Source organism: Scleropages formosus, chromosome 6 (assembly GCF_900964775.1).
Source record: "Scleropages formosus chromosome 6, fSclFor1.1, whole genome shotgun sequence".
Taxonomy (NCBI): domain Eukaryota; kingdom Metazoa; phylum Chordata; class Actinopteri; order Osteoglossiformes; family Osteoglossidae; genus Scleropages; species Scleropages formosus.
Genome location: NC_041811.1, coordinates 20,853,490 through 20,867,960, shown reverse-complemented (window position 1 = coordinate 20,867,960; position 14,471 = coordinate 20,853,490).

Below are 14,471 nucleotides of genomic sequence, written 5' to 3'. Positions count from 1 at the left end.
TGCAATAATTGGTTAAGGTTCAAGCAGTCCAGAGCCTATCTAGGAATCACTGGTTTCAGGGCTGGGGAGGTGCACCCTGGATGGAGCCCTAGGCCATTGCAGGATGGCCACACACACACTATGAGCAATTTAGTGTCCAATTCAACTGATCTGTATGTTTTTGGACTGTAGGAGGAATCCCACACAGACATGGGGAGAGGATGCAAACTCCACACAGACACACACACACAGAGTCTGAAACCGTCTGTCCCAAGCGGGGTCATGGCGAGCCGGAGCCCAACCCAGCAACACAGGATGCAAGGCTGAGGGGGGAGGGGACGCACCCAGGACGGGATGCCAGTCCGTCACAAGGCACCCCAAGCGGGACTCGAACCCAAAACCCACCAGAGAGCAGGCACAAGCCAAGCCCGCCACGTCGCTGCGCTGCCATGCCCCCCCCATTTTGGAGAAAAGTGTCAGCTAAATTAATAAATATGTAGCTTTTATTGATTGTCACTTAGCAGTAAAAGTGATGGGAGTTCCAAACAATTTGAATTATGAACAGACCTCGTCTAGTCCTAATTGCGCTCATATGTTGAGGGACCAGTGTATTTTCCTGGAGTAATTCAGGGAAATAACCTTGATCAAGGGTACCACAGCGGGAGTGGAATTTCAATGTGGGGGACCGTCATATTGCACTACATAACTTGTTGAACTATTTATACTTACATTTACATTTATTCATTTAGCAGATGCTTTTCTCCAAAGCGACGTACATCTCAGAGAAAATACAATTTGTACATTACATTAGGAGAATGAGACACACTTGCAGACGTGTGATTCTTAAGTAAACTTAGTTTCTTTCCACTTTATGCACCGATGTTCACCGCATGAGTAGGTGCATAAAACTCCGGATGGACGTTTCCTGATCACCTTCCTACAATTTTTTTTTTTTTTTAAAGGTACACAGACATTTACATACAATACAGGAGTAGCAGCTGTGTAAAGGCTTATCTGGGGATGATCATAAAGTTACGATGCATCAATATTTACATCATACATGAGCTTGAGAAATCTTGGGCAAAGTGAGTCCGGAAAAGGTGAGTTTTCAGACCCTTCTTGAATGTAGACAGAGTTTCAGCAGTTCTGAGTGAGAGGGGAAGGTCATTCCACCACAACGGAGCCAGAAGTGAGAACCTCAGTGCTTTACCTTTCGTGTGCAGGACCACCAAGTGGGCAGAAGTAGATGAGCGAAGGGGTCTGGTTGGGGTGTAGCGGTTGATCAGGTCTTGTAAATAGCTGGGAGCAGTTCTATTGATGCTTTTATAGGCAATAACCAGGGTCTTAAACTTGATCTGGACAGCTATAGGAAACCAGTGCAGAGAAGTAAGTAGAGGAGATACATGGGAACGCAAGTCAAACACAACTCGTGCAGCAGCGTTCTGTATCAGCTGCAGAGGTTTGATAGCAGTAACAGGAAGGCCACACGAGAGAGCTGCAGTAGTCCAGACGGGATGTCATCATGGCCTGGACAAGTAGTTGGACAAAGTCAGTCAGTCAGTCAGTCACGATTAAAACTCGTTTGAATTAAAGAATATCATGGATATGTGTTTCTAGCCACAGATGTCTTCAAAAATCACCTGGAAAACCATTTGAGCTTTAACCATAAAAAAATGTGGTTGCCATGAATGAGTCTGTTTGCTGTTCTTGGTTGATGCCAGTGTACCGTGGTGAGCTTCATCCCCCTGACTAATTATGTGGTCAGCTGTCAATGAGCAATGTTTCATTTGTATACAAAAATGTAAAGATAAACCAAGCTGGAAACATTTTGTTAATTTGAACACAATGGCTTATCCGTGTAAGTTTTAGGGCAGTGACACAAATCTGGAGATCGTAGTCAAAATTTGGTGTAAAACCTTTTAGATGAGTAATCAAGACAAAAGGAAAAGAACATGCAATATTCCAGTGAGGTGGTAAAAAAAATCTCTCAATTCACTAAATGCCATGCACATACAAGTGTTCCTATATCATGAAGAAAGATAATCACTGTTGCTACTCTGTACAGAGCCCATTAACCATTTTCATGTCTAACCTGCACCACACCTGCAAGAAATATTGTAATGTTGCTCTAAAATGCATGGCAGCAGTTCTCTGGAATATTATGGTTGCATAATAAAAAAAAAAAAAACGAAAACACAGCCAGCTAGTGTTTGAAATAAAAAAAATGCTGTCATAGATGCATTTTTCCATAAATATTTTCTCCAGACCTTTTTATTAGCAATTAGTTTCTTTGCTTAACATGAAAGTTTTTCTGAGACTTGTTCCTCATTTCATTTTACAGTAAACTGCTGACAAACAACTTTGTAAGTGAAAAACAAAGGGTTCTTCACACTGACAGGTGCAAATAGTCATATGTGCTACACCATGGAGGGGGGGGCGCAGTGGGTTGGCTCAGGTCGTGCTCTCCAGTGGTTCTGGGGTTCAAGTCCCGCTTGGGGTGCCTTGCAACAAACTGGCGTCCTGTCCTGGATGTGTCCCCTCGCCCTCCAGCTTTATGCCCTGTGTTGCCAGGTTAGGCTCTGTGACCCTGACTGGGACAAGTGGTGCAGAAGAAGAAGATGGCTACACCATGGTTACACACAATCTCGTGAGAGATACACTTGGAATACACAGAGGTAAAGTGTGTTTTCAGATCTTAGTGACTGTTACACAAGGAAGCAGTGTTTTTCATTCCACAGCGACCCAAAAGGTGGACAGGATGTGTGAGCTTTGGAACAAAACTGGGCAGATGAGAGACTTCTTCCTTCCTTTTCACATTTTCTGCACTTTCTGTACTTTGCTGACGGTGCTCATTAAGCAGAAGGAAACAGCACAGCCCCGTGAGTTCAGGTCCTTTGGCATCTTCGTGTGTTACTTGTTGCAGCTCTCAGCAATCTTCTCAGAATAATACAAGCGTGAGTTCTGAACTCAGGATGGAGCAGTGGACAATTTGAGGGAGAAAAAAAATAAATGAAATTCTCTGTTATTTGTAAATTTTGTTTTCCGTTGCGGCACAAAAGGAATAGTGGAATCTTTATGGATCAAAGTGTTTTGTACCGTGTATATAAATGTTGAACCCACTACACATAAATTTTAATGACACAAGGAGATGAAATGAAGTAATACAACTTAATTTACTCACTCAGGGTTGTGGTGATCTGGAGTCTGTCTCGGAAGCACAAGGTTCTAGGGTAGGCAGGGTACACCATGTATGGGAGGCCATAACCACAAGCACGATCATACACATATGCACACAATATGGGCATACTATATTTTTTTTAAGTTGCTGCTGTGAACCTTTCTGTGGTTTCTTTCCAAATGTGGTCTCTACTGCATGATTACTAAGTGAGTGGGGAAAAAAGGCGCCATCTGTCTCAAAAATAGTGCTGATTATGGCACTTAGCAAAAGGAGATTTTAGAAATGTCATGTGATTTTTACAGAATATTTTGAAATTTTCTTTGGTTTGTACCACAAATATGTAAAGGTAGTTTATTGGGCAACGACACTGAAATGATACACACACTGGCTGAAGCTGTGGCGAGTTGGAACCTAACACGGCAACACAGGGTTTAAGGCTGGGGGGAGGGGACTCACCCAGGATGGGACGCAAGTCCATCACAGGGCACCCCAAGCAGGACTCAAACCCCAGAGCTGCTAGAGAGCAGGACCCTGCCAAGCCCACTGTGCCCCCGTGCCCCCTCTAAAATGATACAGAATGGAATAATATGCGTTATGACAGGTCTGCACTTTTCCAGAAAGACAAAGCAAATTAGTGGCGTTAATTCCATGGATGTCTGAAATTATTACAGTATAACTTTCCAATATTCCCTGGGTGTATGTAGAGCAAATACACACACACACACACACACACACACATTTTCTGAACCGCTTGTCCCATATGGGGTCGCGGTGAACCGGAGCCTACCCGGTAACGCAGGGCGTAGGGCTGGAGGGGGAGGGGACACACCCAGGACGGGACGCCAGTCCGTCGCAAGGCACCCCAAGCGGGACTTGAACCCCAGACCCACCGGAGAGCAGTACCCGATCTAACCCACTGCACCACCGTGCCCCCCCGTAAAGCAAATAATGACTTCAAATTCCATTTTTGCTGGTTTTCAATACTATTATTTTAATTTACTTGATGCCTTTCTTCAAGGCAGTTTACTGTGCAATGTTTGTACACTATGCTCCTTAAAATTATTTACCCACTTATACAGATAGTACATTTTTACTGGTGCAATTTAGAATAAGTACTGTAATTAGCTCAAGGGTACTAGAGCAGGACTGATGACTCAAGCTTAAGTTCCTCAAGCTGCAAGTAGACAATTTTAACCATTATGCCACCTGGTGGCTCCTGTCAACTAGGATCACTGAACTAGGATCACATGCCAGACTTTGAAAGTTGTGACTCTTTCTCTGAAGTAAGGAAGAAATGGACTTTTAAACCTTTTGTATTGTCTTCACAGAAGTTTTGTGAGGACTTCTGTTCTCAGTCACTATTTTAAGGTTCATTCCCATAAAAAAGTCAGCTTTAATGGAAGTTCTTGTGGGGGAAAGGTCATGTTCGCCAGGCAGCTTTGGTAAAGCTTTTCTCTGTTATGAGGTTCACAGTATATGCTCTGTGCTGGACCGAAGTCCACACTGAAGCCTCTTTGTTACATTGCTGGAGGAAACCGCATGTTTAATGTTATGGATAGATGAGGTCTTCAAAAGGAGCTGCTAAAGCACATGCTACAATCAGTGCTGCTTTTTGCCAGGTTGCATTTAGATGTTGTTTTTTTCATAAATTCACCCCACATTAGTAATTTATCTGGGATAGGATAAATGTAATTTCTTAGGTCATTTGTTCTGAGCTTAACCCAAAGGATGAGACAAAAAAAAAAACCCCAGGAACCCTTCTGGACTGCGGATGAGTCCATGAAATGTGTTTTTAAAATGGATTTATTTGCTCAGTTTTCAGGAGATCGTAGCAAACAAGAGCCTGTTCATCCTCTCTTGTCCTTCCTGTACAATGGATATCTTTGGGAAGCCAAGTTCTTCCACGGTGGACCTAAATTCCTGGCATTGAATCAGTCTCTGTGTCCCTGTAGGGAAGAAGCGAAGGTCATGACTTGGAGTGGAGCACAGCAAGTGAGCACTGTCAGTGACAGCTCGACAAGCATTCCACTTCCCGAAAAATGTGCTTAAAGCCACAAGTTTTAGAATGACTTTTCTACCAGGTTTGGGTCTAAATTTTATGCAGAAGGGACCTTCACTGAGACTTTTCAGTGGGAGAAAACCCACACAAACACAGGGAGAACATGCAGATTCTATGCCGACTGAGCTGCATCTGAATCCACACACAGCTCAGGGGCAGCAAAGTGCCACCCATTGTATGATCTCTCTAAAACCACCAATGAAAAATAATTCATTTCCCAAAGACCCTCTGTAGTCGTTTGAGAGGATCCCGAAAAGTAGTGTGTGGCAGTGAAAGGTATGGGGTTTGTATCCGTAGCTGGTGCAGAGGTAAGATTGTAGTAGTGAACAATTGTGTAATAAAATAGATCCAATCACCTAAATTATTGATTGGAGGCAATAATTCCCTCTTCATGTAGCAGGTCCTGCCTCTTTCAAGGTGGCTTCACTTTTTGTTTTAGAATAAGTGTTTCTATAATGTGAGAGCCTATTGAAAATGTTTAAGTTCACAGAGGCCTGGCAACATGTCAAATCCTGAAGGACAAAAAACATTAGCAGTCCTACTCACTGGATTTAAACCTATAAGCTAGGAGTGTATATTAGGCTTACTTGATGATCAGTGGGGGAAACGATCACCCGCTACACCTGTGCACATTGAATATGAATTAATTCTCTATATTCATTAATGCCCATTTTGACGCAATGTAAAGACACGCATGTGACATCGCTGGAAAAAGCTTACTGACCTTCGATACATACTGTGCGGGTTAAATTACTGATACATTCTGTATGGTGTCTAACCAAGTTTTGATGCGGACTTGGTACCTGAAAATTACTGGATCAGGTTTGTATGGATTACCTTTTACCATTGAGCTTTAAGCAACTGCATACACTTAAATAATATTAAACTAACAAATAAAATTAGTCCAGTAAAAAAAAGGTTCTGAGTTAAAGCTTTGGCTAAGAAAAAAACTAACTCATTTTAACCTTGTATTTCCATTAATTCTCATTTAAACCTTCAACATTGCTTGATGTAGTGAAAGTAACACAATTTTTGATGCTGAGGTATATGATTATAATTGTATGGTACAGAAAAACATCAATACTACTTTTTATATCAATGTCTAGTGTACAACTTCTTATGAAAGCTGGAAATTTGAAACTGAGAGAAGTCAGTAAAAAATAGCTGCTCTCTCCAGCTGATTTTAATCAATCTTAAGACTTAAGCAATCAAGCAACTTCTTAGAAGGCTTGCTTTTCCCTTCTTTTGGTAATTCTGTTAGATGTGCGCTTTTTAAAATCTCATTATTACACACCACTGCACTTGGTGTCTGTACTCCAAATAATAACAATACACATTTTTCTTTCATTAAGGCTAACTGTTCCTGTAAGTGGATGGAAAAGCTTGATGGATGGCTGCAAAATAACAACTGTTTCATTGTCAAAAGCTAAATGAGGCATATAACTTAATTGTTCCATGTATAAAATCAAGATCTGCAAAAAAGTTCTCTAGAAAACATTCTATTTGCTGAAGGTAAATCAACTAAGTACAGTACAAATGTATTAATGGAATGATAGTAATGAGGTCGTAGAAAAAAACTATAGAAATTTCAACCTGCACAGTTTTTACTTTCAGGTAAATTTAAAATAACTTGTTTAACAATTGGATCCGGCTAACTTCCATCGTGACTTATCTTTCGCAGTTGTTCAAAATGTTTCTGGTACACTTCATGGTTTTGGCAAACCACTCCTGTGTTTGACAGTAGCTTTCCATCATGGTATCAAGCATCAACATAGCTGGCAAAGAAACCATTCCACTTAGCAGGGATTTACTGAAAGCACACACTCCAGTTTTTGTACAAGAAAGCGAAACTTGGCCCTACTCGAAACTTTTCAGAGATGAGAAGCAGGAGTCAGTTTTTAAACTTGCCTTTACTGTGTAGAGAAAAATGGTTGTTGAGTAATCTATCCTTTACAATTCCATTAATCACAAAGTGATGCACTGGAATAAATAAAAATATAGATCATTTATTTAAAATCACATTTATTCATATAGCAGATACTTTTCTCTGAAGAGATGTGCAACTGTGAGCAAACGAAAAGTGAATTTCACCAACAGACAGAGAGAACAGATGAAGATATGAGATGTGAAGAGCAGAAGTTCAGTCAATACCATGGTTAAACCAGCTGGATGTGACATTAGTATATGTTTATGCAATGTTTACAAACCGATAATATAACGGAAGCCTATGGATAGACAGCAGATCAGGACAGAAGTGGATCCCCAAATGATATGTTTTCAGACTGTTCTTGAAAGTGGAGAGGGATTCAGCAGTTCTGAATGAGAGAGGTAGCTCACTCAATCACAGTGGGGCTATAACAGAGAACCTTTGACCTTTTCATTTGTTGTGCATGGGACCATCAACAATGAGGTCCTGTAGGTGTTAGGAAGCAGATCCATTGATGATCTCATGGGCTGTAAACAGAGTCTTGAACTCAATACTGGCTGCTACAGGCGACGAGATGGAAACATGTGGGAAAGCTTTAACAGTTCAAACACAACTCATGCAATGACATCCATTCATATATGCAGTCATTCACATGCATGTTCTCAGACATGTTAAGAAATACTGAAGTTTGCAGAAGCAGATATCATTGCACATTGTGTTACAGATATCAAATTTATAAATTTTTGAAGACATGAACATTTTACAAGTTTATTTATTTCTTGTTAATTGCATTTTTTTTTCACCATTTTATTTTCTAAAATGTTGCTGTTGCAGAAGACCTAACCCATGAATAAATTGAGGGATTAAGCAGTATTGTTAAACTTCCATGCAGTAGATTGTAAAGTAGTGGTTGCACTTCCAAACAACTGAAATCACGAACGTACTTCTGGTGCCAGTTGTGTTTATATACTGACGTACAAGTGTACAGATACATGGCCATTTCCTCTAAAGTTTGAAATTTAAATATAGCACACATAATTAGTATAATGAGTAGACCCTGAGTTACACGTCAGTCATCAGAACTTCTCTAACCTTAAAAGTCCTGTTGCATGGAACGATCCTCCAACAAGTCTTCCGAGTGGTCCTCTAACCAGCCTTCCAGCTGGTTCTCCCAGTTGGAAGCCATTCTAACAGGGAAAAGTAATTCTGACTCACAGGCTTCTGTGCTGTATCCCATTGCTCTCCATGAGCAATGTCTGCAGGAAACTGCACGTTGAAAAGAATGACATCAGCACTTCTTTTCCTCTTAGATGCAGGATTTACCAAGAATGTGTCAGTGGTATTTTTGTCATTTTGGCACTTTTCTGTACGGGACACAGTTAGGGTTAGGGGAAGGGCAATGCCTATATTGTTCATATTGCCAGTATAAAAAAACACATTTGACATATGATTTGTCTAAAGGAAAATTTACTGTTCATTCATCATAAATGCATGTTAGATTGAAAAATAACAACATTCTGCAGTGGAACAAATGAAAAATTGTACTCATTTCAGCAAACAAGGAAGACATTGTTATATTTATGAAGATTTCTGTGTACAAGAAAAATAGCCTGTGTAAAAGGTGTCAAAAGTAAGGATTCTGCTAAGCATTTTTCTAAAGGAATCATAAATTTCAGGCAGGCTGGTAATGGTGATTGATCTGTAAATACTGTGTTAATTAAATGCACAAATGTGTAAAATACAGCACAATATGAACATTGTTTAAAAATTCAGCAATGCAGCAAGCAGTAAGTTTCTGATGATAAATGAATAAACAAAAACTGGAAAAAAAAAAAATTTAATGAAAAAAAATCCTTTCCAGTTCTGTGGGTTGTATTTCTGTAATTTTTTTGGTTGTATCCAATATGATGAAAATAAAACTATGGTGTTTTTATTAGCTGTAACAAAAACAGGATACATGTTTTATGTTTCCTGGATGAATCAGTCTTTGTATGCTGCCAGCACTAATAAAACCATGGCTGCACTGATTTGTGGGACATTTCATTGATGGTTTTAAAAGACGCACTTGCGCAGATGCCTTCCAGAACAGCTCTTTGAGATTAAAGGAGTCTGTGGCAGGGATTGAGGAATGCACCAGGGGAAGCTGAAAGCCGGTCCAGCAACCACAAGCTGGCTGAGTTGGAGTACTCTGGTTTCACACACAAGGTGGCTTGCAGGAACAGAGCTGCAGTCATCAAACTGACAAGTTCATAAGAGTTTTTCGAAAGTTCCAGCTGAGGATCTACAGATCCTGCAGTACTTGCTGTTGCTAAGAAGCTGCATAATGATGTGAATTTTCTGAGGGATGAGACAGTTGAGACATGTTGACAATATGGAAAATGTATCTGCCAGGCCTGCTTTTGGTGGGGGGTCATATCTGTTCTACAGAAAAGGGTAAGGAAAATTATTGATAGGCTCAAAGGTTAGCAGTGTACTTTGAGTTGTTTGTTAGGTTTTATTCATTGAACTGATGGTTTTCTCCAGAACAGTTTTACATGTGAAACTATTTAAATTTATTTACCCATTTATATGGCTGGTCATTTTTACTGGTGTGATTTTAGGTAATCGGGAGGTGAGATGGGAATTACAAACAATTTTTTTTCTTTGAATAACCTGCTTTCTGTCTGATGATGAAGTATTAGATATGTGTTTTGGAAAACAGGTGGGTTCCTTGATTTATGACATTTTTGCTTCCTGAAAAACACTTGAATGTGTCATGTATGTTTAAATTTTATGCAATACCACTTAAACACATATATATATATATATATATATATATATATATATACTGTATGTAATAATTTAATAGAAACCGAAGTAATAAAAGGCAGAAATTAATGAGTTAACCTAAAACTTAGAAGATGTATTTTCCTTCCTTTTTTCCTTTCACCTCTGGAGTAAATCTGCCATTATTATTACCACCCAGATATAGTCCTAAACTGATGGAAGCAGTATGTATGCAGTATGTCAAATACTGTCCATTTAAGGCAGAAGAAAAGGTACAAAACTCAGACATTTGAGAGCAGGTTTTTCCCAGAGAACATACTGGCATCTGCTCCTGCTATGAGATGCTTAATTAAGGTACTAGAGTATATTTTATTGCCAACTAATGTCTGGTTGTTTTCCTCTGCAGTTTTAAATTCCTTAAGGTACACTGAGTGACTACATACATGTCCTACACTATGACACTCGCTGTGCTAAAAAATAAATTTTTGTTTTAATTTTTTATTTAATTGTTCGCTATTAGGGGGGCATGGTGGCGCAGTGGGTTGGATCGGGTCCTGCTCTCCAGTGGGTCTGGGGTTCGAGTCCCGCTTGGGGTGCCTTGCGACGGACTGGCGTCCCGTCCTGGGTGTGTCCCCTCCACCTCACGCCCTGTGTTGCCAGGTGGGCTCCGGTTCCCCGTGACCCCATATGGGACAAGCGGTTCAGAAAATGTGTGTCTGGTTGTTAGAACATTAGTAGGTTTAGTTGACACTTTACTCTAAAGCAGCTTACAATGTTAAGGTACTCATATTTGTTTACCCATTTGTATAGTGGGGTAATTTTTTTCCATCTGCTGTAGTAATCTGAGAGTAAATACATTACTCAGCAGTACCACAGCCAAAGGGGGAATTAAACCTGTAACCTTCAGGGCCAAAGGTAGTAGTACTAGCCACTGTGCTACCAGATGTCTGTTGTCACTAGTAGGTTTGAGGGGGACATGTATTTAGCAAAACAAATCAGTGAGGAAAATAAAAAGAATTAAATAAAGTGGATGCGGCACAGTGGCACAGCTAGTAGTCCTGCTGTCTCACACCACCTGGGTGGTGTAAGAGGACAGGGATTTGATCCCTGCTCAGTCTGTATGGAGTTTGTATGTTCTCCTCATGTCTGTGTGGGTTTCCTCCACAGTCCAAAGACATTCTGTTAGAGAGGAGGGTGTGGTGTCGCAGTGGGCTTGGTCAGGTCCTGCTCCCTGGTAGGTCTGGGGTTTGAGTCCTCCTTGGGGTTCCCTGTGATGGACTGGTGGCTCCTCCAGCCTTGCACCCTGTGTTGCTAGGTTAGGCTCTGACCCTGCTTGAGCCCAGCGGTTTCAGACAGTATGTGTAAATAAAGCAGGAAATGTTTATATATTCAGAAATTCATAGTGGACAGACTGCAGACACCCTGGTGCTACAGTGAACACTGGGGGGCACCAACCACTAAATTCAGGACTGCGCATGGTCTGTTTTGCTGCATTTCATGTATTTCTTAAGATTGAGTTCACTTTTTAAAACTCTGCACTGTCACAAGGCACCCCAAGCAGGACTCAAACCCCAGCTCTGCCAGAGAGCAGGACCTGGCCAAACCCACTGCACCGCCATGCCCCCAATACCATCTTGAAATATGGTCAAAATCTAAAGAAAGAGAAAGAAAAAGAGACCAACCAGATCCGATTACCAATGTAGCTGAAGGCCTACCCATGACCATGTATACAAAATGGGGTACCTTTAGAATGATTCTGTATGTAAACATGGACCCAGGCAGTGATAGAGAAGGGGCTGACAGCAGAAGCATCAACACAAACAGAGGGGATACATTTATTTAGGAGACACTTTTCTCCAAAGCAACTTCCAGTGGATACTATGTGGTGTTATCAGCCCACACACCTTACATATTTTTGGAATTTTGTTTTCTTTAAGACACATGTTATAGAAAATCCTAAGCCAATTGATGGTCTGTTTGTTAATACACACACACACTTTCAGAACCGCTTGTCCCATACAGGATCGCAGGGAACCAGAGCCTACCCAGTAACAGAGGGCGTAAGGCCAGAGGGGACACACCCAGGACAGGACACACCCAGGACAGGACGCCAGTCCGTCGCAAGGCACCCCAAGCAAGACTCGAACCCCCAGACCCACCGGGGAGCAGGACTGTGGTCCAACCCCCTGCACCACCGCACCCCTGTTTGTTAATATTTATGATGAATTCTGGGTGTATGTCATCCAGCCCTGGAGCTTTATCAGGTCTGAGGCATTTAATTGCTGCATCCATTTCTTGAGGTGAAAATTCTTGATATAGACCCATGTCTGCTGAAGGTTTCTGTTGCTCTTCTTTCAGTTCATTGAGCACTTTATAAGTAAACATTTTATTGTATTCTGCAAATTTGCCATTTCTGATGAAATATGTAGCCACATCTGCAGCTTTGACAGATGTGTTATTAGTTTTTGTTTTTTTTCTTGTGCCAGCAAGTCTGTGGATGGCTATCCATGCTTTCCTACTAGAATATACCAAGCATCTTCCAGGGGCCTAGCTATGTGGCGGCCACGGGTGGCCAGTGCCACCCCTCACTGAAGCCTGGTCACCCCTCTGGCCACCCCTGTTGTACAAAGCACTCTGACAACACTGACAGGTGACTTTTTTTTGCCGCTCAAACTTGTATGACGCACATAGTGTGTGGCATTATTAGGGTGAAGAGCTGCGAACCGCCCGCACGGCACAAACCTCTGTGTGTAGCAAGGAGGAGTAGGAGCAGTAAAATTTAATTTCGGTACCATTACTCTAGCCAAATTTCTGTCTGTAGAATTTCCTTTTGGTACAGCACGTCACAGTCAGTTGTGAGTTTTTTTTTTTGGCCACCCCAATGAAATCACTGGGTCTTACTTGGCCACCCCTGAAAAAAAGTTCTGACTACACCCCTGATCTTGTCTAATCTTATCTAGCTATCCTTACTACCCAAACCTCTTCACAGTACCTCTGCACACCAGCACAGAGTAGCCATGGATGCTACCCACCTCACTTGGGTTCATTCTGAGCACTTCACTGGGGTTGTTAAGTGGGCACCTTTGTCGGTGTTTCGCTGAACTGAGCCCAAGACACCTGCAGAAGGCTCAACCATGAGGTCTGGCATCCCAGACCCACTCCATTCCATGCTTATAGCACTGTCCTAGTGGCTCAGTCTGTTAGAAGTCTCACTTGTCCTGCCACAGGGGACTCAGTGCCTCTAGTTCCTTATGAGACCCAACCACACTTCAACCACCATACATTTCTATCACCTATTGCCACTCATTCCATGCCACCCACTGACCACCCTTTGACCAGCATGCAACCAACTTACAATATTCGTGGCAACAACAACACTAGTGAATATCCACAAGCTTAGGTCTGCTTCCCCCAAACATTCTGCTGCCTCCTAAGCCACAACCACTGGCTAGATCTTTCTCCTAGTAATATGTAATCTCCTTATCAGGTAAACCTCATGGACTTTGACCTTAGGAAAAAATATTACACAAGCGATTTACCCAAACACATATTTAAATATTTATTCTGCCAACCTAGTCGTGGGGAATTTTTTCCCCTTCCCACAAATTACTGAAAGTGGTTACAGTAAAAGTAAATTAAAACACAATAAAAGTACTGGGATTGGGAAATGTTAGAAATGATCCAAGAAGAAAGAATTTCACAAACCACCTCCCATTAGTGATTTCTAATTTACATTCCCTTGTAATTTTTTTTTTTGTTTTAAGTGAGAACTTATTATTGAGGAACAGGAGCAAATTCCATTAAAACCAATTGCTGCTATTAACTTTGATTCTTTACCAGTTGAACATACAGTATACATCTATTAACTATTTTAAAGACAGAAAATTGTGCATCTAATCATGGTAAAGAAATTAATAATTTCACTGATAGTCATTTGATCACATCCTGAAGAACAAGTTATGTTACCATAAACTGCCCTTAGAGCTGACTTTATACACGAAGCAAGAGTCGCAATAGCTGTGTATATTCCTTCACAATGCAGTTGTTCCACACAGTGCTGGGGCAGCACGTAATACGGAGAGCAGTGCCACTGTCCTTGGAGCCAAAAGCTGTATGTTCAATTGTCACCTCCTGATGTAGTGTCTCTGTACAACGTACTTGCCAAAAAATTGCTCCACTCAGACTGCCCAGCTGTATAATGACTGTAAATCACTTAAGATTGGGGAAAAGTGTCAGCTCAGGAAATAAAAGGTCCATTGACACAAGATGTGCAAGGCAAAGCAAGCAATTAGTAATACAATTTTCTAATAATCAAAGCACTCTGTGTCCATTATAGTAAATTATGGGACTTCATTCATGGTCACTGGAATGTGTTCTTAAAGTTATTGCTTCATTTTTACTGACTGAAATTAAATAAAAAAACGATTTTTTTAATGGAGGAATTATGCAATTTAGTTTTTTCAGAATTTGATTTCAAAAGAGACATGAGGGTGCATGATGTGTGTCTAAGATTATCAAATCTGACCTTTGTGAGCTTCCTTTCAGACAATCATTAATAGACA